This window comes from Strix uralensis, chromosome 8, assembly GCF_047716275.1.
Source record: "Strix uralensis isolate ZFMK-TIS-50842 chromosome 8, bStrUra1, whole genome shotgun sequence".
NCBI classification, from domain to species: Eukaryota; Metazoa; Chordata; class Aves; order Strigiformes; family Strigidae; genus Strix; species Strix uralensis.
This window is the reverse complement of record NC_133979.1, coordinates 35026074-35045511: the sequence shown is the minus strand read 5'-3', so window position 1 is coordinate 35045511 and position 19438 is coordinate 35026074.

The following is a 19438-nucleotide window of genomic DNA, read 5'->3' as shown; positions in this document are numbered from 1 at the left end:
TGTCACAATTTCAGTAATCCATAGTTATTTAATAATTTCACCTGCAGGAAAATACATTCTGATCCTTGCAGAGACCAATTATTTTACAATACATAGATTAAGTGGTCAGAATGTGTCATAATTAGTTGGTATTAATTGAAGAGAAAAGGTCAATATTCTTCTTATTCTCCCTTTAATGTGGATTTCCATTGGCAATGAGGTTAGAGGGAGGAAGGAAATTTAATACTTTGCTTATTGCAGGGGATTGAAGAATTACAAATGGATTATTTCTAAAGTCATTGGGTTTAGTCATTCAGATTTAACTACCATATAGCAGTTTACCAGTGACACACATTTACAAACCATATCTGAATTTCCTTAGATAAAGAGATTTAAAAAAACTCAACCAAACAAAAAGAAACTGTATTAAATGGATGCAGCATAAAATCATGTGAACAAATATAAATCAGTAAAAGCTGAATCTGGTGAAACATACCAATGAGGTTTTATCCCTGTAACAACCACTGATTGACCACCGTGACTGGTATGAGCAGCTTGAGACTTCTGGGATCACCCTGTATCTAAAATCTTCCACACAACATTTTATTCTGTATGGCATAAGCAATTCAATTCACACCGAATAATTAATTTTTATCTTTATAAACTGAGGTAAAACTAAAACAAAACGAGGCAACAGTTATCTGATTGCTAAACAACTGTTATCAAACCTAACAAAACCAAAATCCGCTCAGCCTAAGATGAAACCAGAAAAGTCCCGAGACCCTGCACTTTTGACTCCGTACAAAGCCTCAGGCTTTGTATTAGTAAAGGCAAAAATCTTTCCTGGGGTGATAGACATTGTAATGTTGTTGGCAGATCATTATCTAAGATTGTTGAGAGAAACATACCTTTTTTCTCTTCATGCCAGAAAGAAGAGATTATTATGTTATATTTATCATATCGTATCGTATTGCACTGCATTGCATTATTTAATATTATACTATAATGTTCAATATACAATTCATTATATTATATTATATTATATTATATTATATTATATTATATTATATTATATTATATTATATTATATTATATTATATTATATTATATTATATTATATTATATTATTATATTATATTATATTATATTATATTATATTATATTATATTATATTATATTATTATATTATATTATATTATATTATATTATATTATATTATATTATATTATACTATATTATATTGCAATGCAATAAGTACATTTGGAGCTTCACTGCAACAGACACTGCAAAAAGCTGGACAGTTCCAGATTACCTACATTTTTACCAGGAAAAGATAATGAATAAAATGGATAGGTGAAATGACGTTTCATGCTTTAGCGGCATAATGGGGAAGAAGTTGCTGTTTTAATTATTAGTCCAGTTTTCTAGACATCACATTTCATTCGTTAACCTATTCTTTCTTAATCATCGCATTAACTAGCAACCAAGAGGTCCAGCGTCAGATACAATGACTTCTGGATGTAGAAATAGTTCTACGTAATATGTCTGGATATTATTGTGATCTTGTACTTACACTATTACATAGAACAATACTGATGAGCAGTAGTGAAGAACAGAATCTGAATGACAAACTTCTCACTTAAGGATTTGTGCAAAAGACCTGTAAATCTTAAGCTTTTTTTAAAGAGGGATTTATGACAGCCTGTAAGTTCAGCTTGTGAAAGAAATTCATCCTTTATAGGTGGGCAACTTCATTCATCCCTAAAGGGTTCATTGCAGTGTCCTGTAAAATGAACTGCTATATCAGAAGTGCTGCTTAATCCCTGTCTTTCAAAAAGGATGCTAAACGAGACCAAATAATGTAGTTGCAAGTAACTGTATTTTAGGAACTGTCAGGAAGTACTATGTAGGCTTAAAAGGATAATTTTTTAATCAAGACCCCAAAAAAATGTTGGTAGACAATGAAGTTGTTTCCTAAATTATCATCCAGATGGTGTCTGTAAGGCGAATGGGGTGGGCACAATAAATTGCATATCTCAGAGCTGCTGACTGGATGAATGCAATGAACTCAGTAAGTTACTTCAGGTCTGTTTGATTTTCCTAGAATGCACGACAAAAAAAAAAAAAAAAAAAAAGCCCAAACTAAAAAAAAAAACAACCCTAAATGTTTCTTCCAGATCAGTACAACAGAAAGAATCTATCTTTTAGACAGTTACATTATGTTTAATAGAGGGGGAGAGGGAAAAAAGTAAGGGTAAAATGTTTCCAAGTGTTTTCTAGCATTTCTTTTCTGAATTATTTCTTCATGTGTATTTTGGTGGAAAGTGTTATTTCTTTCCCCTGACATTTATTCATAATTTCAGTCTCTTCTGTAGATTTCCTGGAACAGAAATTACTTCCATTTCAGAATATATGAAACACTGAAGCCACTTTCAACTTCTTGCATGGAATGGACGCAATCCTTATAGTTCTGTGTGAATATCTGGAGGGTGGGAGAAATAATTTTCTACCTATAGCACAGACCACTAACTTTGACTTACTATTTCTTTGAGTCCAATATTCTGTGTTCAACTGAACCATATGTTCTTGGAAGACCTATTCTGAAGACACTGTGAAATGAAAAATACCTACTATTCTACTATTTTTTTCTGATAGATTGTTTCCTTTATAAATCATTTTAAAATCAGTTTGAATCTGTCTGTCCTGAGCTTCCAGCTCTGGTTTTCACTGTGACATTCTCTGCTAAATTAGACTCTCTAAAAATATGTTATTGAAAAGGATTTGACTTCTTGATCGAGTGACATTTCAGTCTTCTTTTAGATACACTGAATAGATCATACTCTTTAAATCTCTATGTTAATGCAATTTTTTTCAGTGCTTTCTGTGGTTCCTTTAAAACTTCGTTTTTTGCACATCCTTTTCTTTACATTGTAAGGAATGTATTTGTAGGTGGTATTTCAACACCAAATTAGCCAATACTGCACTTTCAGATGAAAATGACCCATTAAATACTATCTTCTCCTATTCATTCTCCTGTATGGACAGATGGATTAAATTAGTTTTCCTGTCAAGCCATTCAAAATCAGACTGAAAGGTTCACATTTACTTTCATACAAGGTCACCTACACCTCTCACCAGATTATGATTACCCATTTTGTAAGTTAGCCTGAATTTTTTCTCCAAGTCATAGGAGTATATTTTCAGTGTATCAGAAAGAGAGATCATGTATATCTATATCTAAGACTACAAAGCATGTTTGTTTTTTATCTTTATCCTGTATAAAATGATGAGAAAAATCTCTTCACTTTTAACGAGTTATTACTTTGGTCCTAGAATTTCTCCAGGCTGTGTACCATCTATGGTTGAAACCACCCCCAAAAAACTGTTCCAAGAGCCAGCCAACTTGAAAGAAGTGCTTTGTTCTGATTGCTTCATATACATAAATTTTTTGTCCAGGTCATCATTTCTAACTCTCCTATTGCCTCTCCCCACAATTAGAACTGCAGTGCCAGTTTAGCTGCTATCACTAACTGTGTTTCGCTGAAACGAGGTCTTACTCATCCAGTAAAAAAGAATTTCATTAAACCACATACAAATAAGAACAACTGCAGATGCCTGTGATGTAAGAATACTTACCTGAAGGCAGCAGCCTTTCTAATCCCATTAAAAATTGCTTATTTTAGCATGTCTAAACCAACCAACCAACCAAGTAATTTGTCATCAAATAGAGTTTTAACCAAAATCATGGTTTACTAAGTTAATACCTAATAACATGAGCATGAAATTCTGTCTAAAATATTTTAAGGTCATTATGCATTCACTATCACAGTGTTATACTACTTGAGTCAAGGTTCCCATGAACACTTGCCTGACTCAATACTTCAGGTTTAGACAGGAAATATACAATTACGTGCAATATTATCTCTATCCCTTGAAGCATATCAGATTCTGCATACTCAGACATCAAAAGATAAAACAAAGTGAGGACTACTTTACTATGCCCTTTCAAATCATAGCATTATAGGATGATAAAGGTTGGAAAGAGCCTCTGGAAGTCACCCGTTCCAATCCCTGCTCTGCACAGGGCCAGCATAGATCAGGTTGCTCAGGGCTTTGCCCACTCAAATTTGGAATATCTCCAAGTCAGGAAATTCTATAACCCCTCTGGCAACTTCTGTCAGTGTTTGAAGCCTTTTTCAGGCTTTTCAGTATGTGACTTACTGCAGAGGTTTAACACAAGGCGTATTTTCTGCTTTGATACATAAACACACAAATAAAAATGGCCCTATGTAATATTAATTTATGTGCCACCTGACACTGGTCCAAGCCAAAATCTCCCAAGCCAGACAGTACTGCTTTGTTTTGTTTTCCAAGACCATCACAGAGAATTATAATCACAGAAAACAAAGCTAAAAGAGACTACTACTCCTCTTCTGGTCTGATTTTCTGTTGCAAGGAAATATCATCTGTATGCAAGATATTTCTAATAGATATTTCCCTAGCATGCTTTAAAAAGTCTTCATAATGAAGTATTTCATACTAAAATAAATTACCTGGAATCCATCTGACTATGGAAATGTCTAACCTAAACCCTCAGTAAACTTATCGTTATCTCTCTTTTTCAACACATACTCAGAACAGGTTGCTCTCCTCTTCTTCACAAGGATCTCTTACCTAATTACTTAAGTACTGCTTTCAATATTTATTCATTATTTGCAACTGCTTGGATAAATTAAAAAATTGTATAGTTAGGAGCTGTAACATATATGTCAGATTTGTTTCCATGCAAATGAAGGTTCTCTCATACGTTCAAAACCACAACCCTCTCTGCTTTCTGTCTAATTGGAACTTGCTAACACCTGTAAAAATCCAGTTGTCCAGTATGTTTCATAACTTGAACTTGTACAGAGTCGATGCTTTTCCTACTGGAGTCTTTATTAAGCCACACTTGTTCAATTGCTTTCTTATCTTGTTCAAGCTGTGTGTATTACCATACTGGTATTTGGCCAAGGAAACTAAAAAGAGCCATAGGCTGTCCTGGTAAATGCCATCTTGTACAAAAGGCAATGTCAAAGCAGGTTATTCTTGCCCACTATATTTAAAGTTAAGTATATTTACTACTGTTCTGGGCTGTTAGAGGTATAAATAACAACGTTTTCCCCACCCTACCCATTCAAGTAAATAAGACAACGCAGTGTTGAAATAACTCCTTTATGTAATGTTTCTTAAATATCCACAGAAAAATACATAGTTTTAGGCAAATTAATTTATCTGTGGAGCACTGTTGCATTCTTGATGGGGATCAGTGTAACTTTTCAACTTTCTGTTTCTCCCTATGAGAGGTACATACCTTGTTCAGGTATATACAAAAGTACACATCTACATTTGTAAGGATTCCGCAAATTGTAGTGACCCATATTTAAAAATTTAGTCACTACTGCTAGACCTTACTCTGTTGAGACAGAAAAGTCAGGTTTCTTCCACCTCCCACCGGTATTTGTGTGGTTTTATTCTAATTAGAATTTGTTTATGCACACACCCCTACTACATTATCAGGGTATACTCTGATTTCTACATATTTATAGAATTTCTAGAACTTTCCATCTTAAACAAACAAACAAGCAAACAAACCCAAACCCAGTGATTTGGAAATGCCACCAAAGCCTGTCAGATAGTGTCAGATAGTGCCATGCACATTAGCAACTGGGACTATGATTCTCTGGTATCACAAATCAGTGACTATTTCATAAGTCATTGTAGGTGAAATTATAATTTTTTTCCCATTAACATAATTCACAGAATATCCCTGAGGAGACTTACAAATATACGGATACTCTTTAGTGTGTACACAATCTTGCTAGTGAAAACATAGCTTAAAAACTTAATTACCATGACCCAAAATTGATGATTATTCAGCTAGTGATGCCAATGGCACTAGTGTAGGACTTATGTACCCAGCGTCTCTGCTGCCTCTAGAAACAGATTGTACAGATAGCTTTCTTTTGAGATGGGAGAAACTGGTATCATACCAAAGTTAAGTTATTGTGTTTGACTAGAAAATGTCTATGATATATTTGACTTTATATGTAACCCGAATAGAATAGCTGACATGACCAAGGGAAAATCAGTGAGGTTAACCTTGACTGTAATTTTAAAAAATGGTTGTGAGCTGAAAATGCAATGAAACATCCATGTACTTTAATTCCAGAAATCTATTTTCAGCTTTTGAACTTGAAAAAAATTGTACCTTGTTACTTCTTCCTCCCTTTCTTCATCTCCCAGTTCCAAATGCCACAAAGCTGTATTTACATCCTTCAACACCAACTAAATGCTAATATTTATGAGTTGATAAAATTTACATATTTACAAGAAGTCATAGTCTAATGACATAGAAAGACTCTTTACTCTGAAAAATCATTGGTAGGTTAGTAAAAAGAAAAAAAGTACTTACATTTCCAGCCAAGCACAAGAAAGAAAAAAATCATCAATTTATATTCATATTTAAGCTACATGAATGATAAAATGTGCTGCAATATGCTGTATGATATAAACATCTTGTTTAAGCAGTTTTCTTATTTGCAATAGGATTTGTCATTACACAGGGAACAGTCATTGGAACAGACCTTCAGTTAAGCAAAACAAGTTTTGAATTTTTTTTATTTTTTTAAGAATATTTTAAGAAAGTAAACTTAAGTTTACTTTACTGGTAAACCTTTAGTAAATAGTCACTACCTGAGCTTCAGAACTGAACACCAAGAATCAGCAGTGATTGTGTACGTGGCTTTGACTATCTGACCTATATAGAATCATAGAATCATCTAGGTTGGAAAGGACCTTGAAGATCATCTAGTCCAACCTTTAACCTAGCATTGGCAGTTCCCAACTACACCATATCCCTCAGCGCTATATCGCCCCAACTCTTAAACACCTCCAGGGATGGGGACTCCACCATCTCCCTGGGAAGCCCATTCCAACGCCCAACAACCCCTTCTGGAAAGAAATACTTCCTAATATCCAGTCTAAACCTTCCCTGGTGCAACTTGAGGCCATTACCTCTTGTCTTATCGCTCATTACTTGGTTAAAGAGACTCATCCCCAGCTCTCTGCAACCTCCTTTCAGGTAGTTGTAGAGGGCCATGAGGTCTCCCCTCAGCCTCCTCTTCTCCAAACTAAACCCCCCCAGTTCCCTCAGCCGCTCCCCATCAGACTTGTGCTCCAGACCCTGCACCAGCTCCGTTGCCCTTCTCTGGACACGCTCGAGTCATTCAATGTCCTATATACATTTTTCCTTTGTATATTTTTTTCTGTGTTAAGAATATTCTTTCTTGGATATTGTAGTTAACAGTGAGGTTACTTCCTTTAAAAATCAGTCAAAGTTAACACAATTCAGCTCCTTTTAAGGACGAGTCTCAATTAAGATTTCTCACCAGTAACAAAACTGAGTTATAGCCTCCAGAGTTCCATCCACCACCATTTATAGACAGAAGCTCTGAACATGCAGTGAGAAAGGCTCAATGGTCATGCCAAATTCATTTTGACCATCACTAAGCTGGGTCCTGAGTGCACAAAACTGCTGTGTTAGTGAATCTACATTAACCCACTTGTTCAACTCATAAACGTGTTAATGAACTCCTTAACAAACTGTGAGGTTTTAATTCTAAATTTAATAGTTACTACAAATTTTAATGTCATCTTATTTTGTTTGATTTAGAATGCGTGTTATGCGTCCAGATAACATTTTATCTACCTAATGCAATAATTATTGAAACAACAACATTATAAACAAATCTAGTCAAAGGAATTACTCATCTCAAGCTGCATGTTTACATAAATGCAGAAAATGGTCCAATCACAACTGAGGTCCTTATGCTAGAACTATTCTAAATACCATAGATAAAGTAACATCCCAAACTTGTTATACTTAAGCTTTTAAGTCAGTAATCTGATATGTAAATATTTATGAATAGGTAACTACTTTTGTCTACTATGTGTTCAACAAATACTCTACTGAGGTAAAGATATGATAGCAATCCATGGGAACTGATGTTGCTCCTACTGGGGATCACTGATCGAACCTAATGTTATTACAGTCAATGAAATCATACAACACTCCTAAACAAATGAAGTTTTTTGCCCAGTCTTAGAAGGCTGTGGCAAAATCTCCCTGCCTAGACTGGTAACTTTCATGTAATCTCAAAACTAATGTAATTCAGGGCTATTTTATGATCATAAAAGGTAAAAGTATTGCAAAGAAGAATGACATCATTATAAATTCCGTTTACATCACTCTCACACACCTCTAATTCCTCCACTGTGATACTCCCACCTTCTCCTGTACTGATAATTTTATAAAACTTGATGTTTTATGAAAGCTGATTTCAAAGCAGTATTTTTTTCCTATATCAATATTGATATATTGTATCAATAAAGATGTTGTACTGTGGTGGGTTTACCTCAACTGGCTCCCAGATGCCACCCAGCTGCTCTCTTGCTTTCCTTCCTCAACAGGGCAGGGGAGAAAATAAGATGAAAAAGCTCACAGATTGCAATAAAAACTAAAGACAGGGAGATCACTTACCAATTACAGTTACAGACAAACCAGACTCAAAGGGAAAATTATTTTAATTGATTACCAACTAAAATAGGTTTGGGTAATAAGAAACAAGACCAAATTAAAACAACACCTTCCACCATACACACACCTTCCCAGGCTCAACTTCACTCCTTTATTCCCAACTCTTCTACCTGCCCATCTCCCCAAGAGGTGCAGGGGGAACAGGGAATGAGGGGTTGTGGTCAGTCCATAAAAGCCCCTCTCTACTGCTCTTTCCTCCTCACACTTCAGTAATTTTAGAAAGGATGAACAGTTATACATGTTTACCAATAAGTACATTCAGAAATTGCATGGGAAACAATCCCTAACACAAGCCCATGGGCTATTAGAGCACATTTGGACGAGTGATGCACAGTCCTTATTAAAATACAGTGCAGTCTTCAGGGCAATATTGGTTCCCCAGCCCCATGTATTTCAGAGGATGTACTCAAATTTTATAACAACTGAAAAAAAAAAGGTTACTGACAACAAAACCCAAACAAACAGTGCAGATACATTCAACTTTTAGAGGACAGCAGTCAATAGTACTTGTGGGAAGAAAATTATTCTGGTGCATTTCAGGAACAAGAAAAGAAGTCACTAGGTTGGTAAATGTGATTAGGATAAGAAAGAAGGATCTTTTATTAAGTTTCTGAAAATGCTGGTTTTCTCCTTATTTTTCTGTTAATTTAGTCTTTGCAAAATAACAATAATGTTGTCATGAAATATCTGTAGAGATGAAAGAAGAACAATCTGCATCTATTTCTTCTCACTGAAAGAATCTTGGGTGGTTCCTCCAGCTGTGAAAGCTGAACTACCTTTTGCTCTTCTCTTTGAAAGGACATTTTTGTAAATACTATGTACTTAACCACCACTCCCACTTCAAAAGAAAAGTCCCCACTTATGTTACAGTCCAGCTCCTCTAAGGCATTCATCACATTTATATTGAAGAAAGTTCCAGCATGGAGGAGAGGAAGCTTCACTTCTCAGTGTCCATCCTAATATGTACCTATTTTCCCAAAACATGACAGATAAGACATTCTCAGGCCTGGTAGCACCATATTGCCCTGCATTTGTCTTTCTCTTTTGGTCTTAAAGTTTTTTTGGACAGGCTTGCTAACCCTGCTGGGGGTTACCGTAATATCCTTAGCACTGAGAATTATTTTAGTTTTCACTCACTGGATGATCACAGAGGCATAACGACATACCCAAGGAGGTGTCCAAGAGGTCCTCTATCATGGTTCCAAAGAGATAATGTATTTATTTTCACTTGCATGACATGCGCCAGGAGAAGCAACAACAAGCACACTGATATATTTACATTCATTTTTTCTCAGTCACACATCTAATTACACAAAAACCAGTATTTTATTCCAACAGTGACTAAAAGAAAACAAGCAAACAAACAACAACAACCAAAACAGAGCAAGTCAAACAAACAAAAAACCAAACCTCACCTGTTTCTATTTTAATGTAAAAAAAAAGAAATATCAAAAATCCATCTGGAGTAATTAAACAGAAATTCATGTGTTCACACCAAACCTACCTGATGATTTAGTGCAAACAGAGAAAACAGAAAATGTCGATTTTGCCACACATGGTGTGGCAAAACATGTGGAGTTTTTAATTTGCACTAAAATTATAACTGTGATGTACCAGGGTGTGAAGGTTGCTTCTGCACACATAATCCTCAATCCCTGGCTCATGCTGGAGCCCCGTAGATAATCCCTGCATGGAGGAAACAAGGGACTGGTGTGAGACAAGAGAATGATTTATAGCAAAGAGATTAACTGGACATCTGGCAGATTCACAAGAAGGTGATTGACTCAAGTCCACGATAACTCTGCAGCAAAGAGACTGAATAATGGGTACAGGAGCTCTTTGTGAGGGATCTGAGGCAGTTTTAGGGAATTGTCCCAGGCAGCTTCTCCTGTGCTTAGACCATCTGAGAGGCACTATTTGCATACCAGGATATGTTGATGAAGGAGACAAGGAAAGTTAGGAGACACCATGCAGTTCCTGTTGTAGACTGAAGAACTGGCAAAACTCTATGCACATGATTTTAAATTAGTATCAGAATCTGTTCCCACCTATGAAAAGAACAACAGCTTGGTGAGTCTCAGCTAATCCAGCAGAAAATATTGCAGGGATGTTAGAGGTGGAGATTCCCATTGTCCCCTGAACAACACCTGGAAACTCTGTTCAAGGGATTAGATTCCCCATGTGAAGGTTAATCCTGTGCTGATGAACCCAACAAATTAGTTCTGTGGGTTTTTCTAGTGAACACTCTGCCCATGAGCATCTGTGCAACCAATCCCAGAATAGAAGCTGTACCCACAGTCAAGGAGTGGGCCAGGAAACAGAAGCTACACTAGCAGCTTTGCACAATGATATTGCACCTCCTTGGATCTTGAACCTCTGGAGATATTATCATCCTCTCTATTATATGGTTAAGCACTGTTTTTTTCCTGCCTCCACAAAAATTTTCAGCTGAGGGGCATGATTTAAATACCTAAAAATTGAATATGCTAAATCTTTGTAGACTGAATGCCTGAAATGCTTTTACTGTTATGCAATCATTTTTGATAGAATTTCACCTTGTACAAAGGAGGTAAGGGAATCTAAAGGGTTCTCTCAGGTACATTTGAAGATAAGTCTATGCATTATTTTAATGTTGAAATTAATAATCCGGAGTCTTAGACAAAATTTGCATGATTTTTTTAAATTCCTAATATTTATATGCTCTGAAGATTGAAATGACTATAGTATAGACTATTTTAATGACCACTCAATCAAGAGAGGTCACTGACTTTTAAGTCAACCTTGGGAATGAAGAACAGAATATCATAGTCCTTGCTTTGCATCTGCCTAGAAAATTAATGATGCATTAAAACTTAATGGCACTAGAGTCCATCACCTCTCATAAATGGTCCATCTCAATGTGTCAGTGTGTACATTAAAACGATGTGTCTTAGCGTAAATGAGAGAGTGATCAAAAATTAACCCAATCCTCAATGTAATTACTGTGAGGCGATGATTGGACTAACCACTCTAACTTCTGACAGTGATTGAAATGCCATTACGCTTCCCCACTGCAGAACTCTATTCAGGAATGACTTCCATATGGAGGACCAAAGTCACCCCACAAAGCTCCACTGGTAGCAAGAAAACATGAATCAGACCCCATTAGGATTTTATAAAGCCTCATTATAAGGTCAGTTAAAAGACTAAGGGTGATGAAGTGGAAAAAATATTTTATCTTCTGTAATATTTATTCTATATGTAACAAGTATTTATAGTACTTCCACTCTTGAAGTAAGCAGCTGCAAATAAAAGGGTTGATTACCATTAAGTGGTTTTCTTTGAAATGGTCTATGAATATGTGTGTACACAGCCTGAGCACACCATCGGTTACCTGAGGCAAGACAGCATCTTCCACTGCAATTAGTATAAAGTCATTCTCATCTCTAACTCTCGCTTATGGCCACTGTGAGGAGATACTATGTGGAGTTCGCCTATTTTAGCTTCAACCGTAAAATAGACTAACCTCAAAAGACTTTAACAAATAAAACCAATAGATAAACAAAGATTTCCTCTCAAGTGATTAGGAAGCCAGAATTACTGAGAAAATTTTTACTGCAGACTGTCCAAGATACTTGTATGGAAGAAGCTGCTGAACATAACACTTGATTTGTTCATGGGAACCACCAGAAAGCTATCCAGAAGGACTAAAGGCTACACAGCCTCAGAAGACTGCAGGATGTCAGCCTACATTGACACTAGTTCCCTAGACTGTTCAGGCATTCAGGTTTTTACAAGTAGAGTCTTTCACATTCTCAGATGTCTTTCCAGGAAGCAGTGTGTGCATTTGGGATGTTCTGGACCCTTAGGACCTAGAATTTTCTACCAATGTTTTTATTATAAGATGGCATGAGCAAAACTTTTCAAAGAGAACTCATTAAACCAAAATAGTCCAATAATGGACAGCAACACACCAGATGCAGAGGAGTAAACTAGGAGCATAATCCCAGATTTCATAGACCATGAAACAGATTGTGGTATCAGTCCAATCCACAGGGATCAATAGTAGAACCAATTTATGTTTCACAGCCTAGAATAATGCAATGGAGTGCACTTTCAGCAAGCTTGTGGACAACACCAAGTTTGGGGGAGGTCAATATGCTGGAGAGATGCTATTCAGAGGGACCTGAATATGCTGGAGCTGGAGAAATGGCTGTCACAAACACCATCAAGTCCAACAAAAGCAAATGCAAATTTTGGAAAAAAATAACCCATGCCGTTGAGGCTGGAACTGACTGTCTTGGAAGCAGCTCTTCAGGAAAGGATCTGGGGGCAGTTCTGGACAATAGGATAAACCTGAGCTAACCATGTGGCCTTGCAGTGAGGAAGGCTGTGGTGGGTTAACCTTAGCTGGATGCCAGATGCTCACTAAGCCGCTCTATCACTCCCCTCCTCAGCAGGATGAGGCGGGGGAAAAATAAGATAAAAAAATCTCATGGGTCAGGATAAAGGCAGTTTAATAAAGCAAAAACAAAGGCCATGTTCAGAAGCAAAGGAAAACATAAGATTTATTCTCTACTTCCCATCAGCAGGTGATGTCCAGCCACTTCCATGGAAGTCAGGCTTCAGTACATGTAGCAGTTGCTCCAGAAGACAAATGTCATAATAACAAATACCCCCACCCTGTCCTTCTTTCTTTTGGTTTTATTGTTGAGCAGATGTCATATGGTATAGAACATCCCTGTGGTCAGTTTGGGTCAGCTGTCCTGGTTATGTCCTCTCCCAAGACCTTGCCCATCCCCAGCCTACTGGTGAGGGGGGAATGTTGGAGAGACAGCCTTGATGCTGTACCAGGAGTGCTCAACAGTAGCCAAAACACTAATGTGTTATCAGTGCCTTTCTAGCTACCGATATAAAGCACAATACTATGAGGGCTGCTATGGGGAAAATTAACTTCAACTCAGCCAGACCCAATACAAAGACAAACCACACCCAAGGGTGTGGTAAAAGTGTAGTAAAAGTGTATTCAGAAGGTCAAATATAATCATCTGGCACTTGTGAGACCACATCTGGAATACTGTGTCCACTTCGGGACTTACCATCACACAAAAGTTATTGACATACTGCAGTGAGTACACAGGAGTCTTCCAAGATGGTCAGAGGGCTGGAGCACAGGCCACCCATGGATAGGCTGGGAGAGCTGAGACAGTTCAGCCTGGAGAAGAGAAGGCTTAGGGGAGTCTTTTTGTTGTCTACGGAGGATACAGGGAAATGGAGCCAGACTCTTCTCAAAGGTGCAGAGCAGTAGGATGAGAGGCAACACATATAAGTTAAAACATGTGCAATTTTGATCAGATACAAGAGAAAAAATAAACTTACTGTGAGGGTGATCAAATACTGAAAGATGTTCAGTATTGAAACAAAGAAATTCACGCAACAGTCAGAATCCCATAGAACTGTTAAGCAGATATTCTTTATTAACAGCGCTGGGGTCACCCTGGGGATTCTCCACCATAAGGGCTCCCCCGAACTAGCAAGGGACATCAGTTTACATACACACAAATCATACATATTCATCAGATTTCCTGGAAAGGGGTGTCTTATGATAATGAGTTCCTGGAATTCATTTACATAATCCAAGCATGCGTGGTAAAAATAGTGAGGGTCTTCAGTGGTCGAGGGAAGAAGTAAGTGGTCTTCTTCATGGTGGTCACTAGTCGACCTTCTTTCCAGAGCATGCACTGTGAAGTGAAGTCCAGGTGTCTTCTTCCTAAATCAGCAAGATTATCTTCCCTGCGAGTATCTCTGTGTCCTTTTGTTTGAGTTCCCCTCATCTTGGTTTGCCCAAGTGCCCACTGAGGGCTTTGAGTCTGCCGTCAGCGAGCTATATAGGGAATGTTTTACTTTTGTCTAGACCGATAAAGAGGCCGAGGGGAGACAGTTGAGGCACCCTTGGAAAACAAACACAAGCAAAACTTTCATGCATCACAGTTTAATCTTAATCAGAAATTAATTTGTTTAAGTCCTTTCATTATGAAGTCTCCAATCTTGGAGGTGTTCAAGACTCAACTTGAGACCCTGATCAACCTGATCTATTTTGATTTTCTTTGAACAGCAGTGTCATGGTTTAACCCCAGCCAGTAACTAAGCCCCAAACAGCCCCCAGTGGGATGGAGGAGACAACTGGAAAAGTAAAAGTGAGAAAACTCATAGGTTGAGATAAAGACAGTTTAATAGGTAAAGCAAAAGCCACGCAAGCAAGCAAAGCAAAACAATGAATTCATTCACTGCTTTCCATTGGCAGGCAGGTGCTCAGCCATCTCCAGGAGAGCAGGGATCCATCACATGTAATGGTGACTGGGGAAGACAAACACTATCACTCTGAACATCTCCCCCTTCCTTCTTCTTCCCCCAGCTTTATATGCTGATCTTGATGTCATATGATCTCAGATATCCCTTTCATCAGTTGGGGTCAGCTGTCCTGATAGTGTCCCCTCCCAGCTTCTGCCAATACTCCACCAGCCTACTCACTGGCAGGGTGGTGTGAGAGGCAGAAAAGGCCTTGACACTGTGTAAGCACTGCTCAGCGATAACTAAAACATCCCTGTGTTATCAGCACTGTTTTCATCACAAATCCAAAACATAGTCCCACACTAGCTATTATGAAAAAAATTAACTCTATCCCAGCTAAAACCAGTGCAAGCATGTTGGAGGGATGACTCTGGAATGTTCTTGCAACCAGAATTTTTTTACAAATCTCGTTAGAAGAAAACTGAACGATAATATGATCTGCTTTTGCAGAGTTTGGAAGAGTAGGTTTCTCCATTGACAAATTCACACTCAAAGAGATTCGTGTTCTTTTGGATTGACTTCACTGGGAATTCCCTGTATTTTTCAATCTATCTCCTGTAAATGCTTGGTTAAGTACTGGTACGGTCCCTGGAAAAGCAAAAGTTAGAGCCAAGTTATCTTCTCTGTGGTCTAGGAGGCAATTTGTTTTCACTGACTTCTTCCAAAAGACAACTATATTGAGCATGTGTGAAGCAAAGTTCTAGTGCCTTTGGCTGCCTAAGTACCTAACAGTTGAAGTTGTCAGGCTGACTGCAAACTCTGATCAAGCTCGGGTACAAATCACTATTCTACAGTAAAAAAGAAAAATCCCTGTCAGGTCTTCCTGTCCAAACCCACACTGTTTCCCTGGAGAAGTGAACATTTGAAACTACCGCCCCAACTCTTTCCTGAGGATCAAATTGACAACCTTCCCTTTCTTCCTCTAGAAATGCCTTTTAAAACAAAACATATACAGTACACATGAATTAGAAACACTTGTTCCTTCCATCATGTCCATTTTCTCTCTTTTTCTTTAATATAGTGAAGCTACTGGGGACATTCCTGTAAAAAGAACTTTTCAAAAAGAACCAAGTCCAAATATCACACATATATGTTATCAAAGCAATGGATTATTGATACTAAGGAGCACAGGGAATTCTGTGAGAGTACAGTATAGACCTGAGAATGGGAAAATCCAACACATTTCTCAGAAATAATTCCATAGAATTTAAGAGCCATGAGCACAGAAAAACAAGTGGTGAAGGATTATGGATCTGAAGTAGACTACAATTTTGGAGAATGTCACAGAAAAATAACGCTATATAAAAACATGTATTTTTTAACCAGAACATCTTTGAATACTGCAGGTTTGAATTTCAATGTTTCTGAGCAGTTGTGACTCCAGCAGCATTTAATGAAAGATATTCATTTTTAACAACTTTGGAATAGAAAAAGCAACAAAGCCTCAACTGTACATTGTCCTCAGAGGTGGTCTACTGTATACGCAAAAAATTAAACTATGATTGAGAACCCAGCTTTCTTGATTATATCCTGCAGAAACTGTTTATTTTTTTAAGCAATGTTCCTACAGAGATCCAACTGCATGAAGCAAATCCTTAACTATGTAAAAGAGAAGATAATATTTATACTTTTTACCTTAAGATTTTAAACATAGAGAAAAAAGATTTGCATAAAAACGAAATATTCTGGAAAATTTTGTAGTTTGTTTTAAAGTTGTCATCAAAACCCTAACAGTTGCATAGTCTGTCAATCTCAAGGTATCATTATGATTCCCACTGAAGGTATATGTAGATCTTCAAAAAAACTATTACTCATATAAAACTGGTATGTAACTTTGATGTGAGGTCATTATATAGTTTGACAGACAACTGTTTATATTTCCTACTGAAGTATGAATATTGTGGCAACTTAGTATCATAGAGTCATTCAGGTTGGAAAAGACCATTAAGATCATCAAGTCCAACCGTTAACCTAACACTGCCAAGTCCACCACTAAACCATGTCCCTAAGCACCACATCTACAGGTCTTTTAAATACCTTCAGGGATGGTGAATCCACTTCCTTGGGCAGCCTGTTCTAAAACTTGACATCCCTTTCAGTGAAGAAATTTTTCCTAATATCCAATCCAAACCTCCCCTGGCACAACTTGAGGCCGTTTCCTCTCATCCTTTCACTTGTTACTTAGGAGAAGAGACTGACACCCACCTCGCTACAATCTCCTTTCAGCTGGTTGTAGAGGGCGATGAGGTCTCCCCTCACTCTCCTTTTCTCCAGGCTAAACAACACCGGTTCCCTCAGCCACTCCTAATAAGACTCATGCTCTAGACCCTTCACCAGCTTCCTTGCTCTTCTTCGGACATGTTTACCTCATGGAGAAGTGTTTGTATGTCAGTGTATCCAGGCATCTGAGAAATTTCAATCTGAAAACAAACTTCTTATATCACACAGATATTACCTCATATAGCATAGACAAAGAATACTGAAATGAATTTTTACATAAAATTTAAAACTAAAGTTCATGGACAGAGAATTTTCCTAAACATAGGCATGCAAAAATATAAAATTGACTGATTCATTAACAAAATAGAATTTAACTGAAACAAAACAAAACATTCTCAGAAATATCTCAGAAAACAAGGTAGGAAAATCTTTCTGTACTGGATTGTTAGTGTCATTCACGAGAAGTCTAGCAAAAAAAACCACACAACCAAACCCAGCAATTTGTTTAGAGCTGCATATGTTAAAAAACAAACAATCAAACAAACAAACCAAAACAAACAAACAAACAAACCCCAAAAACCCAAAACAACCCAAAACCCAAGAAAAAACCCTAAACAACCAAGGAAGAAAGAAGCCTCCAAAGCAAAAAACCCACATACATTAAGATACATATGTAATTCTGCCTTCTCCCCTCCCCAATTTAAAAAAAAATGGGGGAGAGAGAAAAAATACCATAAGGTAATATTCCAATGCAATTGCCTGTATCCAAGGTTTAACTGGTGATATAATCTAATTCAAAACTTAGATCCACATCATATGTGAAGCATTGGTGCCATGCATGTAAAACACAGTAACAGAAACTATGACAGTAAGATGACAGAAGTTAATTAAAATTTCTTTCAGGCCTTTTTAAAGCACTTTTTTTAATGAACAAAAAGAAGGAAGAATACTTTGAAATAGGCATTGTTTTACATGTCATATCTTTCGTAAGAGTAGAAAATCTTTCCCAGAAGACTTCCAGTAACGTCTCTTGACCTCTTCAAATGTATTTCAGACTAGAAGTCCCAATCCATGGCTCTAAAATCCTTTGCTGGATAGGGGGAATAGGAAAGCAATAACTGACATCAACTGAGATCATGTTACTTGCTCTGTATTATTGCCCATGGGCTGGTGAGAGCCAAGCACTACTGTCTGGAACAATAAGAAAGTATCACTGGTGTAATTTAATTCATTAGAGAAGCTTTATTATTGATCATCCACCCTTGCTTCTGCTTAAAACCATCCCTTACTGACTCGACTAGACAATATTTGCAGTGAATTGACTGAAGAGAAACATGGGAATTCTATTTCCAAGGAGTTTACATCCCTCCATGTGTCACACAAGATGGAGTGAGCATCAGAAGTGTGATTCACTACACTGCACATCACTCACTCCGTTCAATATAACCTAGGCATAAATTCATTATAGCTAAATAGGAATCAATTGCACTTTTCATACGGTAAGTGCAAGTCCATGGTTTTAAAGGATGAAAATCCAAAGTTTAGTACTAGTTTCTTATTACCAAAGATATTATTGAAAAGCAACCTAAGTCCTGAATATTCTGTAAGTTAGTAGTTTGAAAAAAACTCAGTACATTCTGTTAACAATTGTGGGTAGATAAGCATCATTTATTATTTAAATCAGAAGTATCAGAGATTAAATTCTAGTGATAGACCTTAAGTTACGTGGGTTTTTTCACCTATATATATGTTCCACTGCAAATTGTGAAGGAGTCTTGCTACCGAAGTAAACAGAAAAGGAGCCATTCATTAGTCTGAATATGACCAATATGGATATTTTTACTGATATCAGTTGGACATGTGAACACAGGGGTCATTCACAGGCTAGTTGTCTATGCAATGCACAGATACACCTGCCTTTCCACACAGCAATGCTCTATAGGTCTCAGAATCAGGGCATCACTCTCCTTCATCTCTGTGTGTCTAGTAGCTGCTCATGCTCAACTATAATTTTAATTTAATTGTGTTAGCTTTTAAGAACAATGCAGCAGTACCTGCTAAGTGTCACTGTTTTTTTCTTCACCTTTGTAAATAAATGTGCTTGTGACCACTGAATGAATTGCTAAAAGTAAAAACTAATCAGAAATTATTGCTCTCTTTGCAAAGTGAAGTGTACTTCTTCTATGAAAAGGAATCTTTGGTAACAAAAAAAAAGAGCTTAATCGTAGAAAATTTGTTTCAGTTAATATTGAATTATTGACCTTCTTGTATAAG